At 41.4% G+C, this 15,002-nt stretch overlaps 1 protein-coding gene and 1 non-coding gene across 3 annotated transcripts in view; one reads left to right on the top strand and one right to left on the bottom strand.

The window, feature by feature from the left end:
* Positions 1–15,002, top strand: part of BCKDHB (branched chain keto acid dehydrogenase E1 subunit beta) — a 265,276-nt gene that overhangs the window by 24,159 nt on the left and 226,115 nt on the right. The gene's annotated exons all lie outside the window — the stretch shown is intronic.
* TRNAE-CUC (transfer RNA glutamic acid (anticodon CUC)) lies at positions 6,524–6,596 on the bottom strand. The gene has a single exon. It is a non-coding gene; the product is annotated as a tRNA-Glu (tRNA).

Raw genomic sequence — 15,002 nt, forward strand, 5'->3', positions numbered from 1 at the left:
GGCGAAGGAGACGGCAACCCACTCCAGTATCCTCGCCCCGGAAATCCCGTGGACAGGGAGCCTGGTGAGCTCCACTCCGTGGAGTCTCAGAGTCAGACACAGCAGGGTGACCGAGCGTGCATGCACGGAGGAATTGGGGCATTCGTTTATAGGCCTAAACATCTGCCTTTTCATGGGATCTGATGCTTTTCCATGACTCTTCATTTCTGTCCACCTCGACTGTGGCTTGTAGCAGCTTGGGAAAAGGAATATAATCACTCACTTGTTTTCTTATGTAAACTTCAGAGAAATTGTATAACCAGATGCTTTAAGACACTGAATTCGGAAAGGAAAACTGGGACAGGCATGGGGAGAAGACGAGTTTTCTTCTGTCATCTGCCAATATTTGGGAATTGACTTTGAGCTCCAACATACTCGTCAGTAAAGTGAAAGGAAGCATATGTTTAGGTATTCTTTATGCTTTTATCTTTTTTAGAAAGAGGAACACATTTGCTTTAGGTTTTGATTTCTTTTACATTAAGAAGTTTTGTGAGTATAATAATTATGCCATCTTAGAACTGTGGTCTGCTTTGGACACTTAATTCTCTCTCTCTTTTTAATATTGTTGGAGTATTGTTGATCTCCAATGTTGTGTTAGTTTCAGGGGTACAGCAAAGTGATTCAGTTATACATACACATATATTCATTATTTTTCAGATTCTTTCCCCATGTTAGTATTACAGAATATTGGATAGAGTTTCCTGTGCTATACAGTACCTTGTTAATTATCTATTTTAATAGAGAGTAGTTATGTATTTCTTAATTTTCTCTTAAAGAGTCCCCTTTCCAGTGTAAGTTTTAAATGTGGAGGCTGAAGGCAAAGTCTTTTGATATGTCTCGTACTTGTACCTGGGAGAAGTCAATGGCACCCCACTCCAGAACTCTTGCCTGGAAAATCCCATGGACGGAGGAGCCTGGTAGGCTGCAGTCCATGGGGTCGCAACGAGTCGGACACGACTGAGCGACTTCACTTTCACTTTTCACTCTCATGCATTGGAGAAGGAAATGGCAACCCACTCCAGTGTTCTTGCCTGGAGAATCCCAGGGACGGGGGAGCCTGGTGGGCTGCCGTCTATGGGGTCGCACAGAGTCGGGCATGACTGAGGTGACTTAGCAGCAGCAGCATAGTTGTACCTGAAAGAGGAAATTAACATCTGCAACAGGAAAAAGTGAGCTTGCATTATATGTTCCTCCTGCAAAGAGAGGGTTACTCGAATGATAACCATTCTCTTGGATCTCGTGTCAGGTTCCACTGAAGAAAGGGCATTTGTGAGATGGGGTTCGGCCTCTGGGCAGTTAAAACTAATTTGCTGGGGAAAAAAATAATTTGGTAAACTAGTGACAATTCTTTGGGAATATGGACTACCTGGTTTATCTCCCCTATTGAAGTATATACATTTAAGACTTCAGGACAGACTGAATACCAGATTTAGATTGTAAGGTATCTAACTGTTCCATGAATTTGGAGCAAAAACAAGAATTCATAAGATGGTGTAAACTTTTTTTTTTTTCCTAATATGCTTAAAAAACTATTTTAAAAAGATTGATAGTAGTTGTGTTTTTCTTCCTTCTTAAAAGTCAGGCACTTCACATTGCTCCTGCTATTGTAAGGCCCCTTTGTTTACTAAAAGCACACATGTAGACACATTAGTTAAAGAGCATGTCAAAATCCCTTTCTTTTTATCCAGTTGAAGGAGTTATCCTCAAAAATGAGATGAATATATTATTAGCATATGCTTTATTTGTATTAGTTTCCTTTACATATTTTTTTAACATCCTTTTGCGAATTTTCGTTAAAGAAAAATATATTAGAATTGGTACGGTCACTGTACTTCAACTTCTCTAAAGATCAAACTATCATCAGAATCGTCATGATGACCAGTGACTTAACAAATAACATTTAAGAGATTTAGATATTTAATCTATTTTGTAGGGTATTAGTGTGTGTATGTGCTCAGTTGCTAAGTCCTGTCTGGCTCTTTTGCAACTGCATGGACTGTAGCCTACCAGGCTCCTCTGTCCATGGAATTTCCCAGGCAAGAATACTGGGAATGGGTTGCCATTTCCTTCTCCAGGGGATCATCCGGACCCAGGGATTGGACTCTTGTATCCTGCATTGCAGGCAGATTGTTTACCACTGAGCCACCGGGGAAGGCTATGGGGTATTAGAACTGGAGAGAAATTGAGTATATATCTAGTTCAGGGATTCTCAGCTAGGGTGGCTTTGCCCTCCTGGGAGCATTTGGCCACATCTATGGAGAAATATCAATAACCTCAGATATGCGGATGACACCACCCTTATGGCAGAGAGTGAAGAAGAACTAAAGAGCCTCTTGATGAAGGTGAAGGAGGAGAGTGAAAAAGTTGGCTTAAAGCTCAATGTTCAGAAAACTAAGATCATGGCATCTGGTCCCATCACTCCATGGGAAATAGATGGGGAAACAGTGGAAACAGTGTCAGACTTTATTTTTTTGGGCTCCAGAATCACTGCTGATGGTGACTGCAGCCATGAAATTAAAAGACGCTTACTCCTTGGAAGGAAGGTTATGGCCAACCTAGATAGCATATTTAAAAGCAGAGACATTACTTTGCCAACAAAAGTCCGTCTAGTCAAGGCTATGGTTTTTCCAGTGGTCATGTATGGATGTGAGAGTTGGACGGTGAAGAAAGCTGAGCACTGAAGAATTGATGCTTTTGAACTGTGGTGTTGGAGAAGACTCTTGAGAGTCCCTTGGACTGCAAGGAGATCCAATCAATCCATCCTAAAAGAGATCAATCCTGGAAGGTTTGATGTTGAAGCTGAAACTCCAATACTTTGGCCACCTCATGCGAAGAGTTGACTCATTGGAAAAGACCCTAATGCTGGGTAGGATTGGGGGCGGGAGGAGAAGGGGATGACAGAGGATGAGATGGTTGGATGGCATCACCGACCCGATGAACATGGGTTTGGGTAGACTCCGGGAGTTGGTGATGGACAGAGAGGCCTGGCGTGCTGCAATTCATGGGGTCGCAGAGAGTCGGACATGACTGAGCGACTGAACTGAACTGAGAGATATTTTTGGTTGTCCCATCTGGGGATTGCCACTGGTACGCAGCAGGTAGGGGTCAGGAATGCCGATAACCATCTCTTGGGGCAGAAGGCAGCCGTCTAAACAAAGAATGATTTGACCCCAAATGGTAGAGCTCTGAGGTTGAGAAACCTTGATCTAGTCCTTCTTCACATAATATAGAAACTGAAGTTCTGAGAGGTTAGATGCTGTTACCAAGTTGCCCAGGGGCAAGTGGGGGAACCAGAGCCAGAACGCAGTTCTGAGCTCTTGGTTCTACATTGTTTTTTGTTTTTATTTATAAATGAGCAACTCATTGATATAGAAAAGCATGAGAAATATGAGGAATTGATAAGGAATTTTAATAAACAAAGCTTAAGGGTTTGGATTGTTCATGGGATCAGAAGCAGCTAGTCACCGGTAATCTGTATTAAAAAGTTTTTAATGACATTTTTTGTGACTCTTTTGTGGACAAATTTTTTAATGCATTAAGCTGTTCTGAGGTGGCAGCTGGTGCTTTGACTTTTTTTTATCTTAGTTGATTAAACAATAAATGTTAGAACTGCCAGCAGGTGTTCTCTGTGACATTTTCAGCATCAAGTGTAATGCCCTTAAGCCAGTTTTTCTCAACATTGTTTGACAATGGCAGGCTTTTAAAATGATCAGATGTGAGCGCCAATAGGGGCTTAGGAGATGGGCTTAGACTAAAGCAGACCAGGAAAAATGGGAATAGAGATCATTATTGTCAGAAAGTATAAACTTGATTCATATATCTTTTTAAACATCATTAAAAATTTTGAAAAATGGAAGTATATCAAGAACAACTTAGATTAAAAGAGAGTAAAAAGTCTTGTTTTATATTTTCATTGTCAAGTATGACATATCTCATGTGTCCATTTGCTATCAGGGATGATGTTGCTACATTAGCTTCCTAAATCTGGTGCTAGATCTTAAGAAAATCCTCTTCTAGACTGGCACATTTTTTTTTTTTAATTTTACTTTTTGGCCATGTTGCGAGGCATCTGGGCTCTTAGTCTCCTGACCAGGGATTGAACCCTAGGCCCCCTCATTGGAACTGTGCAGTCTTAACCACTGGGCCACCAGAGAAGCCCCTAGGCTGGTACTTTGAACAGAGGAAAAAACACAAATTTCTTTCTTTAGCATGTCATATTTCCTGGATTAAGATGTGCTTGGTATTTTTAATTGTTTTAGTTGGGACGGCTTACTTCCTAATTTTTACACATTACAACCAGCAATTTTTTTTAACTTCATTTTTCATGGTTTCAGAATTGCTGCTCATTTGACTCAAGTCTAATTTTTGAATTATAAGGCTTCATTTTAGATCCCAGATGTGAATCCCAGATTCATTTCATTCCCAGGGAATGGAAGAGGACCAGTGTAATGATTGTTATATGAGCAGTTCAGATTGCTCTGTATCTGGGAATCCTTGGCTTTTCCCACCCTCTTTTGTTCATCTTAAGGAAACATAACAAACCCATTAAATTACAACTGAGAATGCTCTTTCTTCTAAAAGTAGTGTGCCCGGTGGCTGTGGCAGCTTAGCTTTGACACACTTCGATGTGGAGCTATTGTCACTTACCTGTCTCAGGAGGTTTGAATCTGAATGTGTAGGTGGTTACATGGCTAGACAGTCTGTGCTTCAATTGGCACCTTCCATGCAGTTACAAAGTCATGGAACAATTAAATCCCAACTTTCTAGTCAAGTTGGGAGTAGCCAGTAAAAGCAGCCCCGCATGGAGAACAATATTCATGTCATCTGCAAGATGCTTGCAGAGTGAGACCTTCTATGGCAAGTCAAAGATGATGGGAGCCCAGTGCTTCGTTTTCTGTTCCTAGTGTGTGTCTCCATGGCTTCGATTGGCAGCGAGGATGAGGGATCAGTTAGGTAAAGTTTGGCGAGTGTCACGTGCTAAGGAATCACTTGGGAAACCTGTTGGACAAAAAGTTTTTGGTTTCCGACTGAGCAGCTGCACCCAAAGGCAGCTTCAGCAGTGAAATGCTTGCCCTTCTCCAGGGGCATCCTGCCAGCCCTCTCCCCCTGAGGGCCTCTGACCACCAGCCAGCAGTGGTGGCATTGGGGCAATCTTAAAATTAGCCAAAAGGTTCTTTTTCTGTAGTTTTGGCTTCTGGACACTTAAGCACTGTTGGTAATAAGGGCTTTCTCCTCATCTCTGTTTCTGGGCAGGCTGTGCCTTTTCACCCTCCTCTTTTTTCTCTTCCGGTCACTGCGTCTTGGAGTGTAGCAGAAACAAAGAAACTGATCTCTCAGCCAAAAGGGAACACACATAAACACAGCACTACATGCTTAATTAATCAAGATCCTGTAGGTGCTGAACTTGATCAGTTTGTTCTTTGAAAATGGAAAGGTTCCTCAAAACTCAAGAAGAAAACCTTTATATTGCTATAGGAACATGTTAGTTCATTCATCAGACAGAAAGAGGAACATGTGAAATGGCATAAACCCATTCTGTCTCCTCAAATCTAAATTAAACACCAATAGACATTAAAGGGAAAAGTTCTGCAGCCTTCTGAACAAATTCCTGAGTCCAATAGGGCAACTTAGTCATTTGCCCAAATAAGGTACCTTTTCCTTTGTAGATGTTCTGCAGAGTTTCTGCTCAGGGACCTTCTAGTTTTTGATTATTCTGTATATGTATGTATATGTGTATCTCAAGGCTATGACTCCGCTCACAGTGTTAAACCTTTATACAAAAAGAGAAAAGTTGAGTGTGGTGGCATCCAATTATTGCACTGCTGCTGCTGCTAAGTCACTTCAGTGGTGTCCAACTCTGTGTGACCCTACAGACGACAGCCCACCAGGCTCCCCCGTCCCTCGGGTTCTCCAGGCAAGAACGCTGGAGTGGGTTGCCATTTCCTTCTCCAATGCATGAAAGTGAAAAGTGAAAGGGAAGTCGCTCAGTCATGTCCGACTCCTAGCAACCCCATGGACTGCAGCCTACCAGGCTCCTCCGCCCATGGCATTTTCCAGGCAAGAGGACTGGAGTGGGTTGCCATTGTCTTCTCTGAATTATTACACTAGTTGTATTCTTTTAAATGGCCTTTCTGCATCCCACAGCCTGTTGGTAGGGACTCATGTGGGGAACTGGGAACTTCTAACCTACCCAGCCTTTCCTGACTTCTCTCAGATGATTAGAAGCAGGATTTAAGCCAAACAGTCTCAATGAAGTGTTGCCCTCACTCAGTTCTCGCCAAATTACTTTTATTCCCCTTTGTACCTAGTTCCTATTGTTTGTTTGTTTCTTCTTTTTTCTTTTTTAAAAATTTTATTATTTATTTTGATGCACCGCATCTTCTCTGTGGTGCACGGGCTTCTCTAGTTGCCGTGAGTAGGTTCTAGAGTGCATGGGCTCAGTAGTTCTGGCATGTGGGCTCAGCTGTGACTTGTGGGATCTTAGTTCCCTGACCAGGGATCGAACCCGGGCCCCCAGCATTGAGAGTGCAGATTCTTGACCACTGGACCACCAGGGAAGTCCCCTGTTGTTTCTGCAGGCAGAAGGCAGCCCACTCCTCAGCTTTAGCTCCCATTAACCCTTAAGGATCTCAGTAAAGTAAAATTTGGGTAAAATTTGTTTCCAGTCTGGGCGATCCTGTATTATTGTTGTTCAGTCAGTAAGTCGTGTCTGACTCTTTGTGACCCCATGGACTGTAGCACACCAGGCTTCCCTGTTCTTCATTATCTCCCGGAGTTTGCTCAGACTCATGTCCATTGAGTCAGTGATGCCATCTAACCATCTCATCCTCTGTCATCCCCTTCTCCTCCTGCCCTCAATCTTTCCCAGCATCAGGGTCTTTTCCCATGAGTCAGCTCTTCTCATCAGGTGGCCCAAAGTATTGGAGCTTCAGCATCAGTCCTTCCAATGAATATTCAGGATTGACTTTCTTTAGGATTGACTGGTTTGATCTCCTTGCAATCCAAGGGACTCTCAAGAGTCTTCTCCAATACCACAGTTCAAAAGCATCAATTCTTCAGTGCTCAGCCTTCCTTAGGTGATCCTTAGGTGATTGATTTTTACTAAGGGAGCAAATAGCCAAGGGACTGAAAAGTCTTTCACAGTTTACACTTCCTGGTGGCTATGGAGTGCTACTGTTGTCAACTATGCCCATCCACTTACCATTGTCTCAGAAAAGTCTCTGTGGTCCAAATTTATAGGATCAGAGAACAGACATGGTTCTTTAGATGAGCTATAGATGGCTTTCAGTGGAAGAGGGGTTTAACATTCCAGTATTTCCTTGCTTCAGGTCCCCTTCTGGTTTGATCTGTGTCTCTTTGTTGATTCTCATGGGGGTCTTTGTTCGACTGCAGGACCCTTTCCTCCTTAGTTCCAGCTGGACTGCTAAGGGGTCAGGCCCCGTTATTAGGCTTCTCTTTTCCTCTGGGGGTCTCTCTGGTGGAGGCTTCAGCAGTTGGTCACTGTCTTGCCTTGCCTGTCCCCTTCTCTCCCGCTCTGTGTGCCCAGCTGTAAGTGGACCGCTGTCCAGCCTCTGGGGAACAGCCAAAGGAAGGAAATGAGGAGGGCTCTGTCGATGGTTGCAGTGACATGGATCTGTGGTCCCTGACTTTGCTAACATGGGGGTCTCAGGGGTGCTCAAGGCGACTTTGATCTTCATTACTTCCCCCAAATCATCTCATGCCTACAGAGAATCTAAGTAAAAATGATGTGCTAGCTATGGGAGTGTAAGATCAAGACAAGCCACCAGCCTTTAGTCTCTAACTAGAATGCTTCTTCTGTCCTCCTCCTGTATAGATATTCTGGAGCCTCTGCTGCCTGGCAACTCCAGCAGTTTCTTTGTTTAGGTCAGTTTTATAATTTCTGCAGAACTGAAAGGTTGCCACTCAAAATAGCCCCAGATCAGTTCAAGCATGTGATAGCCTTGTTAGGCCAAGTAATGGATAATGAAGGCAGCAACCGGCTGAATTACACTTAATGGAGAAAGACTAGCACTGACTATTACCATTGCCACATTGACTAATGGGCACAGGAAATAGATGGTTAATATTAATGTGTCATCTGACAAGTAGAAAACACATCCTCAAACTTTGTCTTAGGCTGAGGCACTTCTTTTGGATTTCCTTGGATCACTCAGGTTATTTTCCTGGGTACAGACACCAATGCACTAAGTCCATGAGCTTGTTGGAGATCCGTCTTAGGAGCGTCAATGCCTTTCAGTGGCATGGTGCTTATGTGCGATAAGTGTCAGACATAGGTCTCCAGGCGACCATACCATTCACTACCCAGCACTGATGCTCAGCTGTGCCCATAGGTTGCAATTCTGATACTTCTGTTTCATCCTAGAGATTGTGAGTCACTGGTCTGGGGTGTGGCCAGGGTGTTGGGAGTTTTCAAAGGTCCCCAGGTGATTCAAATGTGCAGCCAAGTTTGAGAACTCCTGTTCCAAAAGGTACTAAAAATTTTCAACATGTAGTCTCTGCCTTTAAGGACATCCAGTAAACTTGGTCTGCCAAAGCATCGCCCCCATGGTGAGTAAAATAACAGTGTAAGAATGAAATAACAATATGAAACGATGGAAGACATGCCTGGCAACTTTCTTTTTAGTCCAGAATGTCACGACAGAGAGTAAATGAAATTGTGTGCTGAGAATTTTGGTAGAAAATGGCAGCTGAGACTTCTGGGAAAAGAGTGGGATATAGATATTGACATTCATTCCCTTCTGAATTCCCACTAATATGTCAAGGGACCTTCTTTTGTAAGGGGCTAAATTCATAAGGATGGGGACAGTGGGACTAGAGACAATATGAACGGCAACTCACTCCAGTATTCTTGCCTGGAGAATCCTATGGGCAGAGGAGCCTGGCAGGCTACAGTCCATGGGGTTGCAAAGAGTCAGACACGAGTGAGGAACTAACTGAGCAGCACAGTTTCAGAAAAACTTGATTTCAAGTTAACATTGTTTGAATGTATCGGTTTTGTGTTCTCTGTGGAAGAAATTACTCTACCTATGCTTGAAAAATAGAAGGGATACTGCTAGTTTTAGAAAACTTCTATGTCTGTACAAATTCAAGTAACATTAGAATGCAAATTTAAGTTAACGTTTGATGTCTATTTTTTGTTTAAAAAGTGTTCACGTATTTTGAATCCTGTTGTAAAAGATGGTGGATGACATGGTTAAATTGATCGTTTAGGATCTAATGCTGGCCACAGGCTTGGGGACACTGAGACATAAAGGTGGGAAGACAGTGGCAGGATAGTTCCTGGTTACAGAGGTTCTTAAATTTTGGTGCACATCAGAGTCACCCGGAAGGCTTGCTCCGTCACAGATTACTGGATGCTACCCCCAGAGTTTCTGATTCAGAAGGTCTTATGTGGGGCCCACGCGTTTTTACTTCCAGCAAGTCTGCAGATGCTGCTGCTGGTGGTCCAGGAACTGTAGTTTGAGGACCGTGGAGTCTGTCTGAGAGGTAATGAGAGTCTAACCCACGGCAGTGGAGGAAAGATGGAGCCAGGAAGGGGTCAGTGAAGAATCAATTGGGCAGAACCGACAGGACACGCGATTCTTTGCAGGTGGGGGCAGATGGAAAGAAAAGGATTTAGAGCAGTTGACAGGGATTGAATGTTGAAATGTTGACCATGATGTTGCCATTGGGTATGCAGTTAGGAGGCCCTCGGTGACTTGTGACCTACAAAATAAAATAATTTTCGTGGAAAAGTGGGGTCAGAAACAGATTAGACGGCTAAAGCTTTGAGGAGGTATGATTATCCTGTAAGAGTGTATAGAATATAGATTTCTTTAAATCTGAAACATTGGATTGTCCTCTGTACCACTGTTTATTTTAGCTGGCCATCTGGTTTGGACCAAACTAAAGGCTTCATCAAGTTGCACATTGTGGTACATTCTAGCTTTCCCCCTGACCTTTTGTTTAAAAATGGATCTGACGTTTAAAAGGTTTATTTCAAATAAACCAGTTTATGTCAAATGAAACTCGTCCTTCTGGATGTATGTGTATTGGTTTTAAATCAGTGTAGCAACTATTTCTCTTTCATTTTGTTACGTGTAGTGACTTTCAGGCTGCTTCTTTGATCCTGCGTGTGGATTCTCGAAACAAGCCAAATTGAAAACTTCAGCTATGGAGTTCTTTTTTCTTTTCTAATTGTTTTTTATTGGGGTACAGTTGATTTACAATTTTGTTAGTTTCAGAGTTATCGGGTTCTGATGGTTCTATGTTGGGATTTCTCTCACTACTGTCCCTACTGTGACTGTTAGAATCCACTCCTTCCTTACTTCTCTTTCCTTTTTAAAAATTAAAAAAAATTGAAGTGTGGTTAGTTTATTGGGTTTCTCAGGTGGCAGAGTGGTAAAAAATCTGCCTACCAATGCAGGAGATGCAAGAGACTCGGGTTTGGTTCCTGGGTTGGGGTGATCGCCTGGAGTAGAGAATGACAACTCTGAAAAATTCCATGGACAGAGAAGCCTGGTGGGCTTCGGTCCAGGGGGTTGCAAAGAGTCGGACATGACTGAGCACAAATTGATTTATAATGTGTTAGTTTCTGGTGTACAGCAAAGTGATTCAGTTGTATATATATATTCTTTTTTATTTTCTTTTCCGTTATGGTTTATCACAGGACATTGAATGTGTTCCCTATGCTGTACAGTAGGACCTTGTTTATTCATTCTATATATACTGGTTTGCATCTCCTAACCCCAAACTCCCAGTCCATCCCTACCCTCCCATCCCCCACCCCTTGGCAACCATAAGTCTGTTCTATATGTCCATGAGTCTATTTCTGTTTTGTAGATAAGTTCATTTGTGTCATATTTTAGATTCCACATATAAGTGATATCATATGGTATTTGTCTGACTTACTTCGCTTAGTATGATCATCTCTAGCACCATCCATGTTGCTGCAAATGGTGTTATTTCATTCTTTTTTACATACTCTCCTTATGTCTGATCTGAATGATTGCAATCTTTGTCTTGAGTCTGTTCTCACTCTCCTCCCTACTCTATTTCGTGTTATATACATCTGTGAGATTAATTTTTCCAGAATACAGCTCCACTTTCTTGCTTAAAATCTTCCCTGTGTTAAAAGGTCAAGTCCAGTTTCCTTAGCCTGGGTTTAAGACTGTAAGGTGGTCTGGCTTTGACTTTTCTTTCCAGCTTTGGTTCCCCCCCGCCCCCCCAAACTCTTGGCTGCATCCACACTGTTTCCAGTTGCCCCTCTGTGTATATGATGTTGTTTCTGCACCTCAAAAAGTCCTCCCCTGCTTCAAATCTGACCCTACACCTGACCCAGTTCTTCTTTCTCAGCCTTTGGCATCTCAAAGTAATTTCTCTTGAATCTTTTATTTCCATCCAACATTGCATCCATAACTCATATGCTTATTTTGTCCCATGTTTTACTTATATTTACAGTTCATCTTCTATTCTCCCATGAGGCCCAGAATAGCGCCACGCATGGAAACTGGTTGAATGAATGCAAGAGTGGGCAGCTGATTGTCAAGACTTAGTGCAAATAAAGTGATGATTCATTTAACTGCCACAGCAAGAGAATTACCTGTCAGGAATGACTTCTAACGGGGTTTTATTTGTATAGCTGCTGTGAGTTAGGGCTTAAGGGACTTCCCTAAGGACAGTTTGTCAACTTCGTCAGATCTTTTTTCCATCAGAAATCTATATTTATTTAGCTTAATTCTTACTTTCTGATTGTGTCCCAGGTATTTCAGTGAGCTGAATACTATTCTGGTGCATGTGGGTTGTCACTATGTTATTATGCCATTTATCGCATGCTTATTAAGTATTGCCTGGGTGACCCATATTTATGTATATGTGACACGTGTACATGTCTGTTTACTTTATCTGAAACTAATTTGGTGACAGGCTGTGTTTTTCCACACAGTGGTTATTAATTAGGTGAACGAATGGGTTCACTAGCCTCTGTAATGATCACCAGGAACGTTCTCTTTTTTGAAAAATAAATTTTTATTGGAGTATAGTTGCATTACAATGTTGTGTTCGTTTCTGCTGTACAGCAAAGTGAATCAGTTGTATGTATACATACATCCCTGTGTTTTTGGATTTCCTTCTCATTTAGGTCACCACAGAGCACTGAGTAGGGCTCCCTCTGCTGTACAGTAGGGTCTCAGGTTTTCTGCCTTATACATAGCGTCAGTAGTGTGTATATGTCAATCCCAATCTCCCAATTCACCCCACACCCTCTTCTAACCTTGGTATCCATATGTTCGTTCCCTTTGTCTGTGTCTCTACTACTGCTTTGCAGATAAGATAAATCTTTACAGTTTTTCTAGATTCCACATGTGTGTATTAATATATATTTGTTTTTCTCTTTCTGACTTACTTCATAGTCTTTAGGTCCATCCACATCTCTGCAAATGCCCCAGTTTTGTTCCCTTTCATGGCTGAGTAATATTCCATTGTATATATGTACTTCATCTTTATTCCTCTGTTGATGGACATTTAGGTTGCTTCCATGTCCTGACTATTGTAAACAGTGCTGTAATGAATAGTGGGGTGCATTTATCTTTTTGATTTGTGGCTTTCTCTGGGTGTGTGCCCAGGACTGGAATTTCTGGGGCATATGGTAGTTCTATTTTTAGTTTTTTAAGGAACCTCCATACGGTTCTCCATAGTGGCTGTTCCCCTTTTTGATAAATTCCGTTGATGTTTTCTGATTCTGCTTTTATTTTCTCATTGAAGTGTGAACTGGAAAACTGCTTTACACAAGTACTTAGACTGTAGAAGTGCCAAGTAGGATTTTTTTTTTGTTATCATTGATTTTAGAGGAAAAAATACAGCTAGCAAAGGAAATGATAATGCTATAGGTTATAAAAATTATGAAACATTTCAGATTTAGAAGAGAATGACATCATTAAGTCTTCAAAACTAACTTCTTTTTGACTGAGCATCAATCACTTGGGCCTTTTAAACTGTTTTACTTTGGGAACCATGTTATGGATTGTAATTTATGGTGTCTGTGTTTAGCTCTGCCTGAATATGGACCTTGAGTTATATCTCTAACCCTGTGACTCACAGATACTTTAAAAAGGGCTGATAGAGTTAGTGAATGTTGTTTATTTTCTGGTTAAAACTGGTCCTTCATTCTCTTGAGCTTTATTTTATTAATAGCTCTTCAGTTCGGACTTAGAATTGGTTTAATGTCAACTTTCTCCTATTTACAAAGGGAAAAGCTCATTTATTTTTCATGCTTCTTTGTCTTGTTGTTCCCTCTGCTTCTGAGAAAAGGGCACCAGCCTATTTAGACAGGGACGTTTCGGCTATTTATAAAGTGAAGCAGGTTAATTGAAATTGACAGCTTGGTAATGTCCTCCTTGGTGAATGACGCACATGGATGATGTTGGTGTGCTGTGTGGCCTTCTAGGCAGGAATCTGCTAGAGGAATGTGTGTGCTTTGAGCTCTGGTTTTGACGTAGGTACTGGGTACGGATATGTTTTAGGAAACATCTCATTTCCATATAAATGAAGGAAGATTAAAAAAAGCTTTTTTTTTAAGATGGTTTGCCCTGAAATTCCAGCTGCTATCACAAGGATGATGAACATATTTCTTTTGACTTTCTTGAAAAACAACTTTAGCTATTATTCTTGCACAGTAAAGTCATTACAGCTTTATTCAGAAATACATTTTGTATTCATTCATTGGAATCTTTTTTCCAGCATCAGCTATGTGTACATTTGTTTGAAAAAAATATGTGTTTTTGTATGTATTTCTCTAAATAACACTCTAGGCTGTCAATAAGTTTTAGATAGCTTTACTTAATAAGTTTCTGTAGTTTCATCAATAAGTATGTCCATTTGATTATAAGAAAAGGAAGAACTAAATAGGTCATCTTCTTTCTTACATGATGGAACTCTGGTTCTTCTTCTGAGGCATAATAAAACATCAGTTTGACTAAAATGAGTTTTTGTGTTTTTCTTTCCATGTGTCACTTAAAGAAGAGACACGTAGAGAGTTGTATAGTAGCTATCCCCTAAAAACCAGGCATTCAGATTACATTTGTTTAAATTTGGTTTAATGCAAGCCAAGGTGATTTTGTTAGTGGCAAGTTGGTCTCCTTAAATCACACTGATCGTGCTCAGAAACAAAGTTTTAGCTTACGCATAAGTGTTAAAACATCCAACATCCAATATCCGATGGATCATCGAAAAAGCAAGAGAGTTCCAGAAAAATATCTATTTCTGCTTTATTGGCTATGCCAAAGCCTTTGACTATGTGGATAACAATAAACTGTGGAAAATTCTGAAAGAGATGGGAATACCAGGCCACGTGACCTGCCTCTTGAGAAACCTGTGTGCAGGTCAGGAAGCAACAGTTAGAACTGGACGTGGAACAACAGACTGGTTCCAAATAGGAAAAGGAGTACGTCAAGGCTGTATATTGTCACCCTGCTTATTTAACTTACATGCAGAGTACATCATGAGAAACACTGGGCTGGAGGAAGCACAAGTTGGAATCCAGATTGCCAGGAGAAATATCAATAACCTCAGATATGCAGATGACACCACCCTTATGGCAGAAAGTGAAGAAGAACTAAAGAGCCTCTTGATGAAAGTGAAAGAGGAGAGTCAAAAAGTTGGCTTAAAGCTCAAATTCAGAAAACTAAGATCATGGTGTCCGGTCCCATCACTTCATGGCAAATAGATGGGGAAACAGTGGAAAAAGTGACAGACGTAATTTTTCTGGGCTCCAAAATCACTGCTGATGGTGATTGCAGCCATGAAATTAAAAGACACTTACTCCTTGGAAGGAAAGTTATGACCAACCTAGACAGCATATTTAAAAGCAGAGACATTACTTTGTCAACAAAGGTCCGTTTAGTCAAGGCTATGGTTTTTCCAGTGGTCATGTATGGATGTGAGAGTTGGACTATAAAGAAAGCTGA

Source organism: Giraffa tippelskirchi, chromosome 9, assembly GCF_054371585.1.
Source record: "Giraffa tippelskirchi isolate mGirTip1 chromosome 9, T2T-mGirTip1v1.2.pri, whole genome shotgun sequence".
Classification (NCBI taxonomy): Eukaryota; Metazoa; Chordata; class Mammalia; order Artiodactyla; family Giraffidae; genus Giraffa; species Giraffa tippelskirchi.